Source organism: Vicugna pacos, chromosome 12 (assembly GCF_048564905.1).
Source record: "Vicugna pacos chromosome 12, VicPac4, whole genome shotgun sequence".
NCBI classification, from domain to species: Eukaryota; Metazoa; Chordata; class Mammalia; order Artiodactyla; family Camelidae; genus Vicugna; species Vicugna pacos.
Genome location: NC_132998.1, coordinates 3,375,139 through 3,388,671, shown reverse-complemented (window position 1 = coordinate 3,388,671; position 13,533 = coordinate 3,375,139). Strand labels below are relative to the sequence as shown.

Below are 13,533 nucleotides of genomic sequence, written 5' to 3'. Positions count from 1 at the left end.
GATATGCATTTAATGCTATATATTTCCCTCTGAGTACTGCTATCACTGCATCCGCTAAATATTAATAATTATTATTTTCATTTTTATTTAATTCCACATATTTCTGAAATTCTCATGACTTCTGCTATCATCCATGTGATATTTCCAATTGTGTTATTTAACCCCCAAATAATTAGGGATTATCTAGAGAGCATACTACTGATTTTCAGTTTAATTCCATTGTGGTCTGAGGACATACTTTGTGTAATTTTTTTCTTTTGAATCAATTAAAGTTTGTTTTATGGCCCAAAAAGTGGTTTATCTTTGTATATATTCCATCTGGACTGGAGAAAAAATATGTATTCTGGTGGTTTTGGATGTAGTATCCTATAAATGTCAATTAAGTCAAGTTAATTGATGATGTTATTCAAGTCAACGATATCCTTACTGATTTTCTGACTGCTTGACCCTATAAATGACTGAGGGAGGAGTGTTGAAGTCTGTCCAACTGTAATAGTGAATATTTCTCCTTGCTGTTTTATTTGTTGTTGCCTCATACAGTTTTACTTTCTTTTGTTATGTGCACTCACATTTAAGACCATGTCTTCCTGGAGAATTGACTCCTTTTTTATTATTTAATGTCTGTCTTTATTCATAATAATCTTTCTTATTGTGAACTTAGCTTTATCTGAAATTAATGTAGCTAACCCAGCTACATTAGTGTTAGCATGGTAAATATTTTTTTCATTCCTTTACTTTAAATCTGTCTGGATTTTTTAATATTTAAAGTGGATTTCTTATAAACAGTATAGTTAGATCTTTTTTTTCGAATTTACTCTGATAATCTTTGTGTTTTAATTAGTGTAGTTAGACCATTCATCTTTAAAGTGATTATTGATGTATCTAGATTAACATCTACCATGTTGTTTGTAACTTATTTGTATTTGTTGCTTTTGTTTGTTATGTTCCCTTTTCCCTGGTTTTGAGCATTTTATATGATTCTATTTTATTTCCTCTTAGTTTTTCAGTTTTTTAATACAGTTTTAAAGGTTAATTTACATTTACAGTTATTACAAAATATTGGCTATATCCCCGTGTTGTATGATATGTCCTTGAACCTATCTTACACCCAATAGTTTGTAACTACTCCCACTCCTCCACCCCCGTATTGTTCCCCCCGCCCCTACTGGTAACCACTAGTTTGTTCTCCTTATCTGTAAGTCTGCTGCTTTTTGTTATTTCCCTGGTTTGTTGTATTTTTAGATTCCACATATAAGTGACATCATACTGTATTTGCCTTTCTCTGTCTGACTTATTTCACTTAGCATAATGTTCTCCAAGTCCATTCATGTTGCTGGAGATAGCAAAATTACCTTTTTTTTAATTTTTTGGCTGAGTAGTATTCTGATACGTATATATACTGCATCTTCTTTATCCACTTATCTGTTGATAGACACTTAGGCTGCTTTCATATCTTTACAGTTGTAAATAAGGCTGCTGTTAACATTGGGGTGCATGTATCTTTTTGAATTAGTGTTTTTATTTTTTCAGACATACACCCAGGGGTGGACTTATGTCTGAAGCAATGGAATACACATTCTTTTTTGATAACACTATCCTAATGGGTTGTAGTGATACATCATTGTAGTTTTGATTTACATTTCCCTAATGATTAGTAATATTGAGCATCTTTTCATATGCTTATTGGCCACATGTATGACTTATTTTGAAGAAATGTATTTTAGTCATTGTCCATTTTTCAATGCAATTTTCTTTGTTATGTTGTTACTGAGTTTTAGGAGTTGTCTATATACTCTAGGTATTAATTCCTTCTCAAGTATATAATTTGAAGTGTGGAGTTTTTTGATATACTGAATTTGAAATATTTAGATAAAGTCCAGTTTGTCTGTATTTTCTTTTGTTCCATGTGCCTTTGATGTCATATCCAAGTAATCATTGCCAAATCTATTCTTATTCCATTTGTTCAATGCTTTTCTCTAATGTTTTTATTGTTTTAATTGTACATTTAAGTGTTTAATCCATTTTGAGTTAATTTTGTACATGGAATTAATTAAGGGTCCAAATTCATTCTTTTGCATATGGATAGACAGTTTTCCCAGCACCATTTGTTCAGAAGACTGTCTTTTTCCCCATTGAATGGTTTTGTGACCCTTATCAAAAATTTTTTGACTATGTATACAAGAGATTATTTCTGATGTCTCTGTTCTATTCCATTGGTCGATATGTCTGTATTTATGCCACTACTTAACTATTCTGATTACTGTATCATTGTAGTAAGTTTTGAAATCACAAATTGTGAGTCTTCCAGTTTTGTTCTTTTCCAAGATTGTTTTGGATATTTGGGATCCCTTGAGAATCCATATGGATTTTAGGACTTTTTTGTATTTCTGCAAATAAAGGTCTTTGGGATCTTGACAGGGATTGCATTGAATATGAAAATAATTTGAGCAGTATTGCAAAATTGGCCTATGAGGTTTACTTATAGAGGCAACAGTGGTATTATTGATTGTGGCAGCTTTCAGCACACAGTGATTTTGCTGGTGGTGTGAGTATGTAATGTTTATACCCTATAAAAGTGTCAACCACTAGAGTAATTTTGCATTCTGATTTTGGACCCTGTTATTTACAGAGTACACTCCAGGCCAGTTTCTCTGAGACTTAAAACAATTCTGAGACTCTTCCCAAATCCTCTAAAAAAAACTTGTTTCTTTTAGAATTGCTTTCTGTTGTTTGAACTGGTATTCCCATATTGATACAGAAAATGCCACCTAAATTATTTGCAGACAGCAGCAGGAGGGATTCGATGATTGGTTTTTCTGGAAATTTTAGGGCTGAAGGCAGTGAAAATGTAGCTATTCCTAAAGGGTAAAACGTTAGAAAGACTCATGAACAGTATAAAGCTAATCCTATTATCATATATGGTCACTTGAAGGGAAATACCCACAGAGTGCAAAGCTTTGGGGATAGGCAGGAATTGTTGCTATAGAGTAGATGAAGGTCAAGATAAATTTCAGTAAACATGGAGGTCTTTGTTTTTTCCCTCTTCTAAAACTCTAGAGAGCTTAAACAAAGAGAAATACAAGTCCAAATTTCCACAGTCTTGTCTCAAGTTGTATACTGACGATCAGACATTTTATATTACTGTGCTATACTTTTCCCCTTGAAGCCACAGTTCTCAGGCAAAGTAAAATCAAACTCACATTTTGATCTGGTGCATTGTTGACTTTCAAAGCCATTTAAATCCACAGGCTCTCCAGGTCACTAATATGATATGATCACATTGATTGATAAAAAAAAAGGAGCGAAAGTAGAATGGAGATATTTTGATAGTTTAAGTCCTAAGCCCTCAAACTTTACTGAATCTTACTTGGCAGCTGAAGCAGCCTTTCTTTCTTTCTTTGATACAGCTTTCTGTTTGCAGCTTGAAGAAGCTGATATTTTGAAAGAAAAGGACAGTTCTCTTCATAACTAAAACCAGCCATCCTTTGTAATTTCCATTTAATTAAAGTTGTACTTGTGCTACCCGGGAGAAGTGGGAGAGATGATTGCAGTGTTTAACCTTGGACAAATAGTATAAACTTGAAAAGATGAAATGTATTTTACAAAAGTATATAGAAATTAGAATCATGAGACTACATGGGGCTATTCATACTGGGATGTTCAACCAAATATGGAAATGGGTAGTTTTAGACAAAAAAGTGAATTTATCAGCATAGCAGTTCTGTGAAATATACTGAATTCCCTGTGCTAGCAGGAGTAACTGGAAGACTTGCACTTACTCCATTTGGTTGATTGATGAAAATCTGAATCTAGTAGATAAAATTACATCAAGCAGCCAGAATTCTTTGGCAGATATACAAGATGGAATTAGAGACTTAGATAAGACTATTGCAGTGGAATTGTTAAATGTAATCTGTATACACACTTTCAGACTTTATTGTGAGAGGGTCATATGCTCCAACTTAATGAAAACATATTGGTAAATGTAGATGCTACATTTGTAAAAAGAGGGGCTGATACTCATAGGTCAGGGATGATGGTGAGATATGCTATAAAAGGGTTCCCTGATTTCTGTGGGAATATGGGGTTCACAATGAGACATAGACCAACTAATGGCATTTTGGTGCTGAATGCAAAGTAAATTTGTCTTCCATAATGAGATGTAGGATTTATTTGTTAATCAGAACGGAATTAGAAGTTTTTAGTCTTGTCCTAGGACTGATACAGTTAGACAGCTGACTAAGTTACTATTAAGTTTTTCATTTGGTAAAGCAGAATTTAAATGTGAAAACATAGGCCTGACTTGAGCAACTACAATAGAGAATTTATAGCCTTTTGCCCAATTTCCAGTTAGATTGGTTCATAGGACTCATAATTTTCAAATAAAGGAAGGCCCAAATACTTTTTAATATGACCTCAAAATAATATGACAAGTGAATCATGTGAATCTTTTCCTAGCAGTTTCAAAAGGGATCTGTGACAAGCAGCTGCACTGTGGAAAGGAAAATTGAGATAGCCTCAGTGGTTGTTCAATACTGGATAAGAGCTAATGCCAATTCCTGGAAAACTGTGGTTTGACAATCATGGTGATATCAGGTGATTAATGAAATTTTAATCTGAGTCTGCTTCACAGTGATATGAGTGGAAATCTTGATGCCTTCCCATAATTACTTTCCGAGTTTCTGGATATTGAAATCATCTGTCTGTCTGTCTGTCTGTCTGTCTGTCTATCTATCTATCTATCTACCTACCTACCTACCTACCTACATACCTACCTATCTACCTGTTTTTCTATATATCTAACAAGTGGCAGAAGTCATAAGCCCTACCATGACACTTGACCCTTGCAGTATGAATTGCTTTGATAAAAATGATGAAGTAGAGGTTCTAGAATGCCTCCTGACCAAAAGTGTAAATCAAAAATAATACCAACTCTGAAGAAATCGCAGAGATTAGTATTTACATCTAAGATCTGAAACTACAGTTAGTGGAATTCATCTCTTTGGCAAGTCGAAAAGACATAGAGGTCTTGGTTATTACAATCTTATATGCTGGTTACTTCTACTGAGCTTTTCTGTATGTATTCTCTGTACTAAAACTAGTTAGCCCAGCTTTTAGTGCACCTGGTATAATTACAGATCTGGTAAGTTCTCCCTTTCTCCCCATCCTAGTTAGTAAAAACCATAATATTGTTACGACTTTGCAGGGAAAACATCTTGACTTATTGTAACATCTTCTCTCTTGCTCTGTGTTCCCATTGACTTAGATTTTCTTACCTTACTATAGAGAACATCATGCTGAAAGGATATATAATCCAGAAATAGTAACACCAAATTTTCTTGAGAAGACATATATCAGCCTGTGAGTAAGTAATTTTACACAATTACAGGAGCCAGACTTTGAAATACTAAGGATCATACATACTTGGAAATGATTACATATAACCTTCACAGTAAAAGATAAGTTCCTACATAGTTTATCCTTATGCTACTAAGAAAAACTCACAAAACTTGGGATTCTTTAGCTTTTGATATGTATGTCACAATTAGATGTTCCGTTCCAAAGGATCCAAAAAACTTCCCCCTTTGAGTTGGACTTGAACAAAGAAATTATCTTTTAGATCATCCCAATCTGAAATTCAAGCTGATTTACCTCTTGATTTTTATGATCCAGAATGTTCAGTGATTTGATAAACATCAATTTCTTGGAGCCATTTTTGACCAGTGATAACATTTTTCAAAGGTAGATATATAGAAGGAACTTTGAGAATGGAACAACATGTGAGAATATTTGTGTTCCATGTGAATATGCAGAAAAAGTCTTCACTTTGAGTATGCTTCCAATACTTGGGTAGATTATATGATCCACATTGTGAATAACAGTCAATTTCTATTCTAAGCTACCTGAGTATTTGCTTAATAGACTCATGAATAATAAATATCAATCATCACACAAATCTAAGTTATGCACAGACTCACGAAATTATTTCTCAAGACAGGAGACTATGTTCACAAGCAACCCTTAAGTCAAGTAACACAGAAAGATACGTTGGAGTATGTTTCAGGCTTAAAGATGAAGTAACTAGCCTCAACTGTGCAGCGTAGTTAATGTTATGTCCTTCATAATTAGTTACTCCTCTCCTGGAAAGAAATAGGAAAAAAAAGGAGAAATGGCTGAAATTCCTTTCTGAGTGGGAATGTTGGATGAGCTTCCTTATTTATATGATTAAGTAGAAATGGAGTGAAAAGAAATCTCTACTACATAGCCTTCAGATATTTAGTCCAAAATAAGCCAACCCAGAGTACCAAAAGAATGTCAGCACAATGTGTTTATAAATATTTTATTCATACATCATCTTTCATTTTCATAGGGTTTTTCTTCAGATATTGTGAAGTAAGAGACACCAATTCATCAGTTTTATGCCAATTCAGATGTATTTTACGTATTCTAAATGATATCACAAACGACTCATCTAATGCAGAAAATCTTAAAAGTATTTGAGTTTCTTCCTAAATGGCTCTTCCTCTTATTCAACTTGTGTTTATGGACTTTCCCTTTTTTAGGGGGTGCGTGAGGGTGGTTTATGGGTTGCCCGATCATCATATAATTATTTGTCCACAGATGCTCACAGAGAAGTCTTGTGATATAGGTAATGGTCATTCCTGCCAGAAAATTGGAGCTGGTAGCTGATCAACAGTAAATACCCTTTGCATATACTGTTGGGTGACTCAACTGGTTTAAGTCTTGGGCACAGATTACTGTATCTGTGGGAGCTAGGTAGTCAGCGGCAACTTCTCCTATAAACTTCTTGTTTTCAGGTTTTTCTTACAGTGGTCCTTTGGTTAAATTATTTATCTGGCTAACCTTGGGTCATTCGCAGCCTCTATTCTTGGGCAGCCTTTTCAGAGTGCTTACAATTCCAGATGTTCTATAGCTAAAATTACAACTGGAAAACCAGAACCACTTTTTTTACAGGTTGTGCAGGCCTTAACCTTGAAAACATCTTAGGAGTATAGGGGAACTATTTGATTTTGCTGATGCAACAAGGTGAAAAAATATACATATAATTAGTAGGTGTTCACATTAGAACACACATTCTGCCACATATCGGTGTCATTGTCAGTCTTTTCAGGCTGCTGTAACAGAATACCACAGACTAGGTAGCTTGTAAACAACAAACTTTTATCGCTTATTTTTCTGGAGGCTGGAAAGTCCAAGATGAAGGTGCCGGCATGATCACCACCTAGTGAGGTCCCCTTCCTGATTCATAGCCTGTGCCTTCTTATGTCTTCAGGTGGTGGGAGGGATTAGAAATCTCTCTGGAGCCTCCATTACAAGGTGCTGATCCTATTCATGAGGGCTCTATCCTCATGACCTAGGTGCTTCCCAAAGGCACACCTCCTAATGCTCTCATCTTTAGGGGTTAGGATTTCAGTATTTAATACTTCTGGGGACACAACCATTCAGCCCATAGCAATCATTGACTGTACATCCTCCTAGAGTATCTCTTCCCGAAGGAAAACATGACTATAGGTATCTGTTTTTCCATGCGCATATTACTTTTTCTAAGCTATATAAATCAGAGAAATTAATTGTAATCTTCATGCTTTTACCATTACAGTATAAAACAGTGAAATTGTTTTATTTTTCCCTGACATTTTTGAAGCTCATTGACCATTTTTGTGTATAGGACAAAGACTAAAAATGCCATGTTAATTACACTACATTGTAAGGAATGGTTTTGTTTAAAAAATGAGTTCTTTCTGTGATTGAATGTACAAAAATGTGTATCAGCCACTAATGAATTAAGGAAATACAATAAACTCAAAGTTTTAAACGTGCATAATTTAGACTACATAGGGAACACAGCTACCAGGCCAGTAGTTATGACTTGATTGACCATTTTTATAGCCTTTTATATGAATGTTTACTTCTCCGTTGAAAAGAATTAGTAAAGGCTGAAGCAGGTTATCCATAATTTAACAGGAAATTTGCCTTGTTTATGTTTGTGGATAGACTGTAAGCCTAATAAAGCCAATTTAAGTTCTTTTGTTCTGTGATGCTTTGCATGTTTATTTTGCTCATATGCACCTGTAGGAATTGAGAACTACCTTCCTGGTAAATACAGGTATATTAGTTTCAGGCATAAAGCCAGGGAATTTTTATTTAGGCATGTCACATCGTAACTCAAACTGAGGCAGTTAGCAACTGGATGTGTCTAAATAATTGAAGACTATATTCCTACCAAAAAGAGAATGATAATCATTTACTGTCTCTTGAAAATGTGTTCCTCATAAAAATTGATCCATTTTTAAATTTATAAGTAAAAGTAACTTTTTTAGGTTTGATTTCTGTGCCTTTGTACATAAAATAAGTGGTATCTGATCATAACTGTATCTTTTCTGAGAGCCATGAGACATCTTTGTCATTAACATATTATAGATGATGTATACAATATAAGTGTTATAAGTCACACAAGTTATGAAGTATGTGTGTGCAGGGATCATGTGTAGCAAGATAACATGTATGTGACATGCTATCATATAATCAAATCGGTACCTTTCTGAACACAAGTATAAAGTAATTTTTTAAAGATGGAAGATAAACCAAAATTTCTTATTATCCTTAATTATCATAAAATATTTTATGAACACAAATGTTTGAATACAGCTAAAGAATACAAATATTAAAATGGAAAGATGTGTAACAATGTGAAATAAACACGTGTGAAAGATATTATTTTACCCAGTTGATGAGAGGATCCATAAAATGTTTCAGCAGGATAAAGGAAAATTAATATGTCACATATATGTGAGCAGGAAAGGAATACTGAAATGAATTTGCATGTCGGTGCAAACAGGTCTAACCACAGGCCAATAATTAGTATAGCGGAGACAACCAGTTTACTTTTCTGTGAACACAACTAATTTGCCTTATTTTCAGTTTTCTGTAACTTGTAAAGTTGTAAAATAGATCGAAGACAATGAAAGGTGGACATAATTGAGACGGATACCCTAGAAAGCACCTAGTTTCCCAACAGAAGATGTCAGTATCTTTTTAAACTATTACAAAGTCTTTCACAGTTTTTTCTGATGATAAGCAGATATTATTTAATTAACAATACTGTGCTTTTATAGACTGATCTTGTACTAAGCATCATCTTTTTCTCCAAATCTGTTAATCCTTGGAGTTAATAATTGAAGGTTTTCATCTTTTCCTTATAGACCTGGATTTTAATCTCTGCCTCATCCCCCACCAGATAATGTCGACAAATACAGTTCTGTGAAGGCAACTCTATAACTGATGTCTTGATTTATAAACACAAAAACGTCTTTTCTCTTGAATACATCTTACTTGCAAATGCTACTGCAATAACCAGGCTTGCTTTCCAGTGAATATGAAAAGGTGGGTGTTTGAAAGGATTCTTAACTAGAATCAAAGTAGAAATCACAGATTTAGCTCAGAGTCAAGATAAGACTTTTATTGGTAAACACATCTGCAAAATGTCATAACCTCTTTATGAGATTTCAGAATTTTGGATGGCATTCATTAATCCCACAGTTGAGTAATTCCTTAGTAATTCTGTTATCTGTTCTTTGTGGTTTCTTTTGTAATTACTCAAGTAAATCATCCTCCCAAACTTCTCAATTTCTGCTTGTGTACATCTCATAAGAAAGTCACTTTTAAAATTCAGCTTGAGGTTGTTCATTTGGGAATTTCAAAATGGTAAAAGTTAAGGTGCTCCCGTACAGAATGCCCAGATTTAGTGTTGCTTCACTAGCGTAGCTTGAGGAGTTTGATTTGAGTAAGGTCTTTACCTACTTCAATGTCTTTATTAACACAAGGAAAACAATGGCTAGCGTAACATAAATGTCTTACTTCAAGTTTTATAAATGTCTTAACTCAAGTTTCTTAAATTTCAGTTTAATATCCATTATACCAAGTAAAACTGGAAGAATTCCTATTTGAATAACCATAGAAGATTCTGTAAGCCATGTGTAAAAAAAATTTCAGAAGCTATACTAAACTTGTCCAGTTAAAGATAACTCAGATCTCATTAACTTCATGAGACCTTGAAATATTAATTTGGAAAACAACAATTGAAATATGTAAGCTAACATATGAAGTGATAATGTCATAAAATTTTATAGGTGAAGCAAAAATCATATTACTGGAGTTAATGGGGAAGCCTACATTTTTTTAGTATATATTTCTAAGATTGAATAAATCCCCTATCAAAATATAGTTTTAAACTATCTTAAATTCAGGAATATTATTTGATGACATTGGATTAAATGTCTGAGTCTCTGTAATGTCTTCATTAATTCTGCTGTCTTATTTTTCACCATTAAACTTTGTTATGGAACTTATTTACTTAAGTATATTGGATAATAATTTTGAAAACTTAAAATTATAATTAAATTTTGCTGAGGAAAGTCAACAACATAACTCTTGTCAACAAACAGAGAACTCTGGGAATAATGAAATTACAGTAATTCTTTTATTTATTTCCTGTCCCTTTAGACTCTAAAATCCATTTATGGTAGGAATGTTTGTCAAGGTAATTCACAATTTTATTCCCACACTCAGAAAATTGTCTAGCACATTCAGGTGCTCAGTTAAATTTTGGTGAATAACTGGATTTTTAAACAATTTGAGCAATCAACTGATTTGTCTTTACCTACATTTCTTTCTTCTGTATAACAACATTTCAAGATATCAAACTATGCTGGAAATCTGAGAGACTATAAGACATTTTTAGTTCCTTAAGATAAAAGCAATATTTGAATCTCAGATATTATAAGTGAAATCTTACAGTGTCACACTCTGCCAACTATATTGATCTAAATTAATTTCAAATTGAAGCAAGCTGATGGAATGCAAAAGCTATGTCAAGAGTCCTCAATCTATTTACATCAAATAAAATAGTAAATAGCTTTTCATGCCCACATTTCTCCTGGAATCATGATGAACATTTCTAAAACACAACAAACAGTCTGTTCAATTTGTGGCGAACGCCAGTCTCATAACATGACATACAGCTAGAAGTGCAACGATATCCACTGTGTCCAAAGGAAGCAGCTTTATTACAGAAAGGAGAAGCTATGGTTGTCAGGCTAAGCAGATTTCCTAGAAAAAGGTCAAAGTTCAAAAGGGATTGTTCTGAGGTTTACTGGCCATTAATAGATACGGATGTTTTGAATTAGGAGATAAGAGGAAAGTCCAAATCATCCAGTTATAACCTTCATCTTTTTTTTCAACTTAAGATAATAAAACACTTCTTATGGTAGCTCACCGAGAAAAAAATGTGACAATGACTATATATATGTCCATGTATAACTGAGAAATTGTGCTCTACACTGGAATTTGACACAACATTGTAAAATGATTATAAATCAATACAAAAATGTTAAAAAAAAGTTAATAAAACACTGAAGTTATGTTTTAAAAATACAATATATAGTTTATTCAGTAACTCTGTGAAGTCCTCTTTTCTTCCAAAGGGAGAAATATTCTCAGAAGTTAAACAAACTAGTATCCTATAAATAGAAGAAAAAAATCAGATTGATTGAATTATTTTTGTAGTCAGTAGTGTCTGGTGTAAATGATATAGTTACATGTTTTCCTGCCACATAATTATATACATGAATTTACTCTCACACACAAGAACACATAAGTACTGAGGGTTCATAATATGCATACTTTTTTTTTAAGTTTTAAATCTATAACTTATTTCCCATTGAACAGAAAAATTTTCTTCCATCGTGAGAAGCACTAGCTGTATACAGACACAAACATTCTGTCCATTATTCAAGGACATTGTATTAGAGCCTTGTGGGTTTAGAGCAGAAGAAATAAGAACAAGTTAGAATATCAGTGATAATGCAATATTCAGGAAAAGTGATGCACTTATGACTTCATAAATTGAAGGAGAAAAAACTGTTAGAAGCAAAGTAAAAAAATGTCATAAGTTGCTATTAAACAAAGGCTGCCCTTTATGGGTCTTATAAGATTAATGAAAAAGAAACACCTCAGTGGTGTGTCTAATGGCATCTCTGGAGTGATTACTGCAGTCTGATTTCTATCTGCAGACTTCATTATATTTGTTGAATATCCATTTTTATTCCTATAGTGGAAGTAAGGTAAAAATAGTACTATAATGACAGACAATGATAAAGAAAAATGTTCTTTTTCTAGTAATCTGGAAAACTCACACCTTTCATGTATCTCTTTCTCTTTCCATAGTCTTGTCTTTAGAAAATTATGTTGCAACATCTAATATTTAGAATGGACATGCAAGCTATACATTGATTTAACCATCTCTTTTCAACAAAATATGTCACAAGTATTTGGAAAAATAAAAACAAAAATTTTTGATATCATTATGCTTTTTATTAAATGATTAACTTACATAAGACTAAGAAAGGCCAAATGCAGCTGTATCTTCCCTTCAACAGAAATCAGATTAAAACTTTATTTCCAGTTATGTATTCATACCTTTTCTTGAAGTTTAAGAATGTTTATGCATGTAGTTTTATTAGATAAGATAGAGAATTTAGTTCTATGTTGATGAGTTATTATAAAGCTAAGATGTATTAGGGTATATACTTTCATTCCTGACTCACAAAATTACCAAAAGGTCTAATGAGACATTTGGGTTAAAAATGCAACTTAAAAAGGACATCTTAGTCTATTTATGTCCTGATTTTCATTGAACATAGGTAGTTACAGAAAGCTGAACAGCCAATAAGAATTGTTGATACAAATTTTATTTTAAAATTATTAAAATTTCTCAGGAATATTTGTATTAATACCTAATCTTCAGATATTAATTTGAAACATCTAGAGGCATGGCATGATAATAATGTTACTTGAATTTATAATCAGATTGAGATATGGATTTCTTGTCTGTGATATTTCTATTAAGTATTTTACTTAAAGAAATAATTTGACAGTTTGGTCAGTATGGAATGGATCGTTCCGTTTTGCCTGCAATCCGAGATTGTGTTAGACTTGGCATTATTCCCTATGAAGGTGATTGTTGTTTCTCCACTTCTCCTTAATTAATTGAAATATAGGCCAACTTCTTATAGGCCAATAGAGTAAGTAATAAACTCTTTATAATGTACATATTTGACAGAGTTGTTATTTAAATGTAACTGGTTGGTCCCTGCCATTCTGCAAATTTGATCATTTGGATCTAAGCTTATGTGAGAATTTGCTTTCAAAATAAGCAATAATTTGAAAGTTTTATAAAAAATGTAACCAATTTATAAAGTATTATGGCCATGACCTAATTTTCCTATTTGCCAGAATAATATTTTGATTATGAGACAGTAATATCGTCATGTTTTTGAATTCTTAGGAAGAGGCATGAATTACTTAAAATAATTCTTCAAAATATACATAGAACTCTGGTACTTGCTACAATTCAGTCTTGGGGTCTGTAATGAAGCCAGTTGGTTTCTTTTTCCTATGGTAAATACTGTCTATAAATACAGTGTTAAGTAGTGTCTAAACACCAATAATGAA

At 32.9% G+C, this 13,533-nt stretch overlaps 1 long non-coding RNA gene across 1 annotated transcript in view; it reads left to right on the top strand.

The window, feature by feature from the left end:
* Positions 1 to 9,399, top strand: part of LOC140700350 (uncharacterized) — a 269,795-nt gene extending 260,396 nt beyond the window's left edge. Inside the window, exons 7-9 of the long non-coding RNA XR_012078768.1 lie at positions 4,462 to 4,596; positions 5,287 to 5,365; positions 9,225 to 9,399. This is a non-coding gene — a long non-coding RNA (uncharacterized lncRNA). The remainder of the gene's footprint in view (positions 1 to 4,461; positions 4,597 to 5,286; positions 5,366 to 9,224) is intronic.
* Positions 9,400 to 13,533: the final 4,134 nt, after the last annotated feature.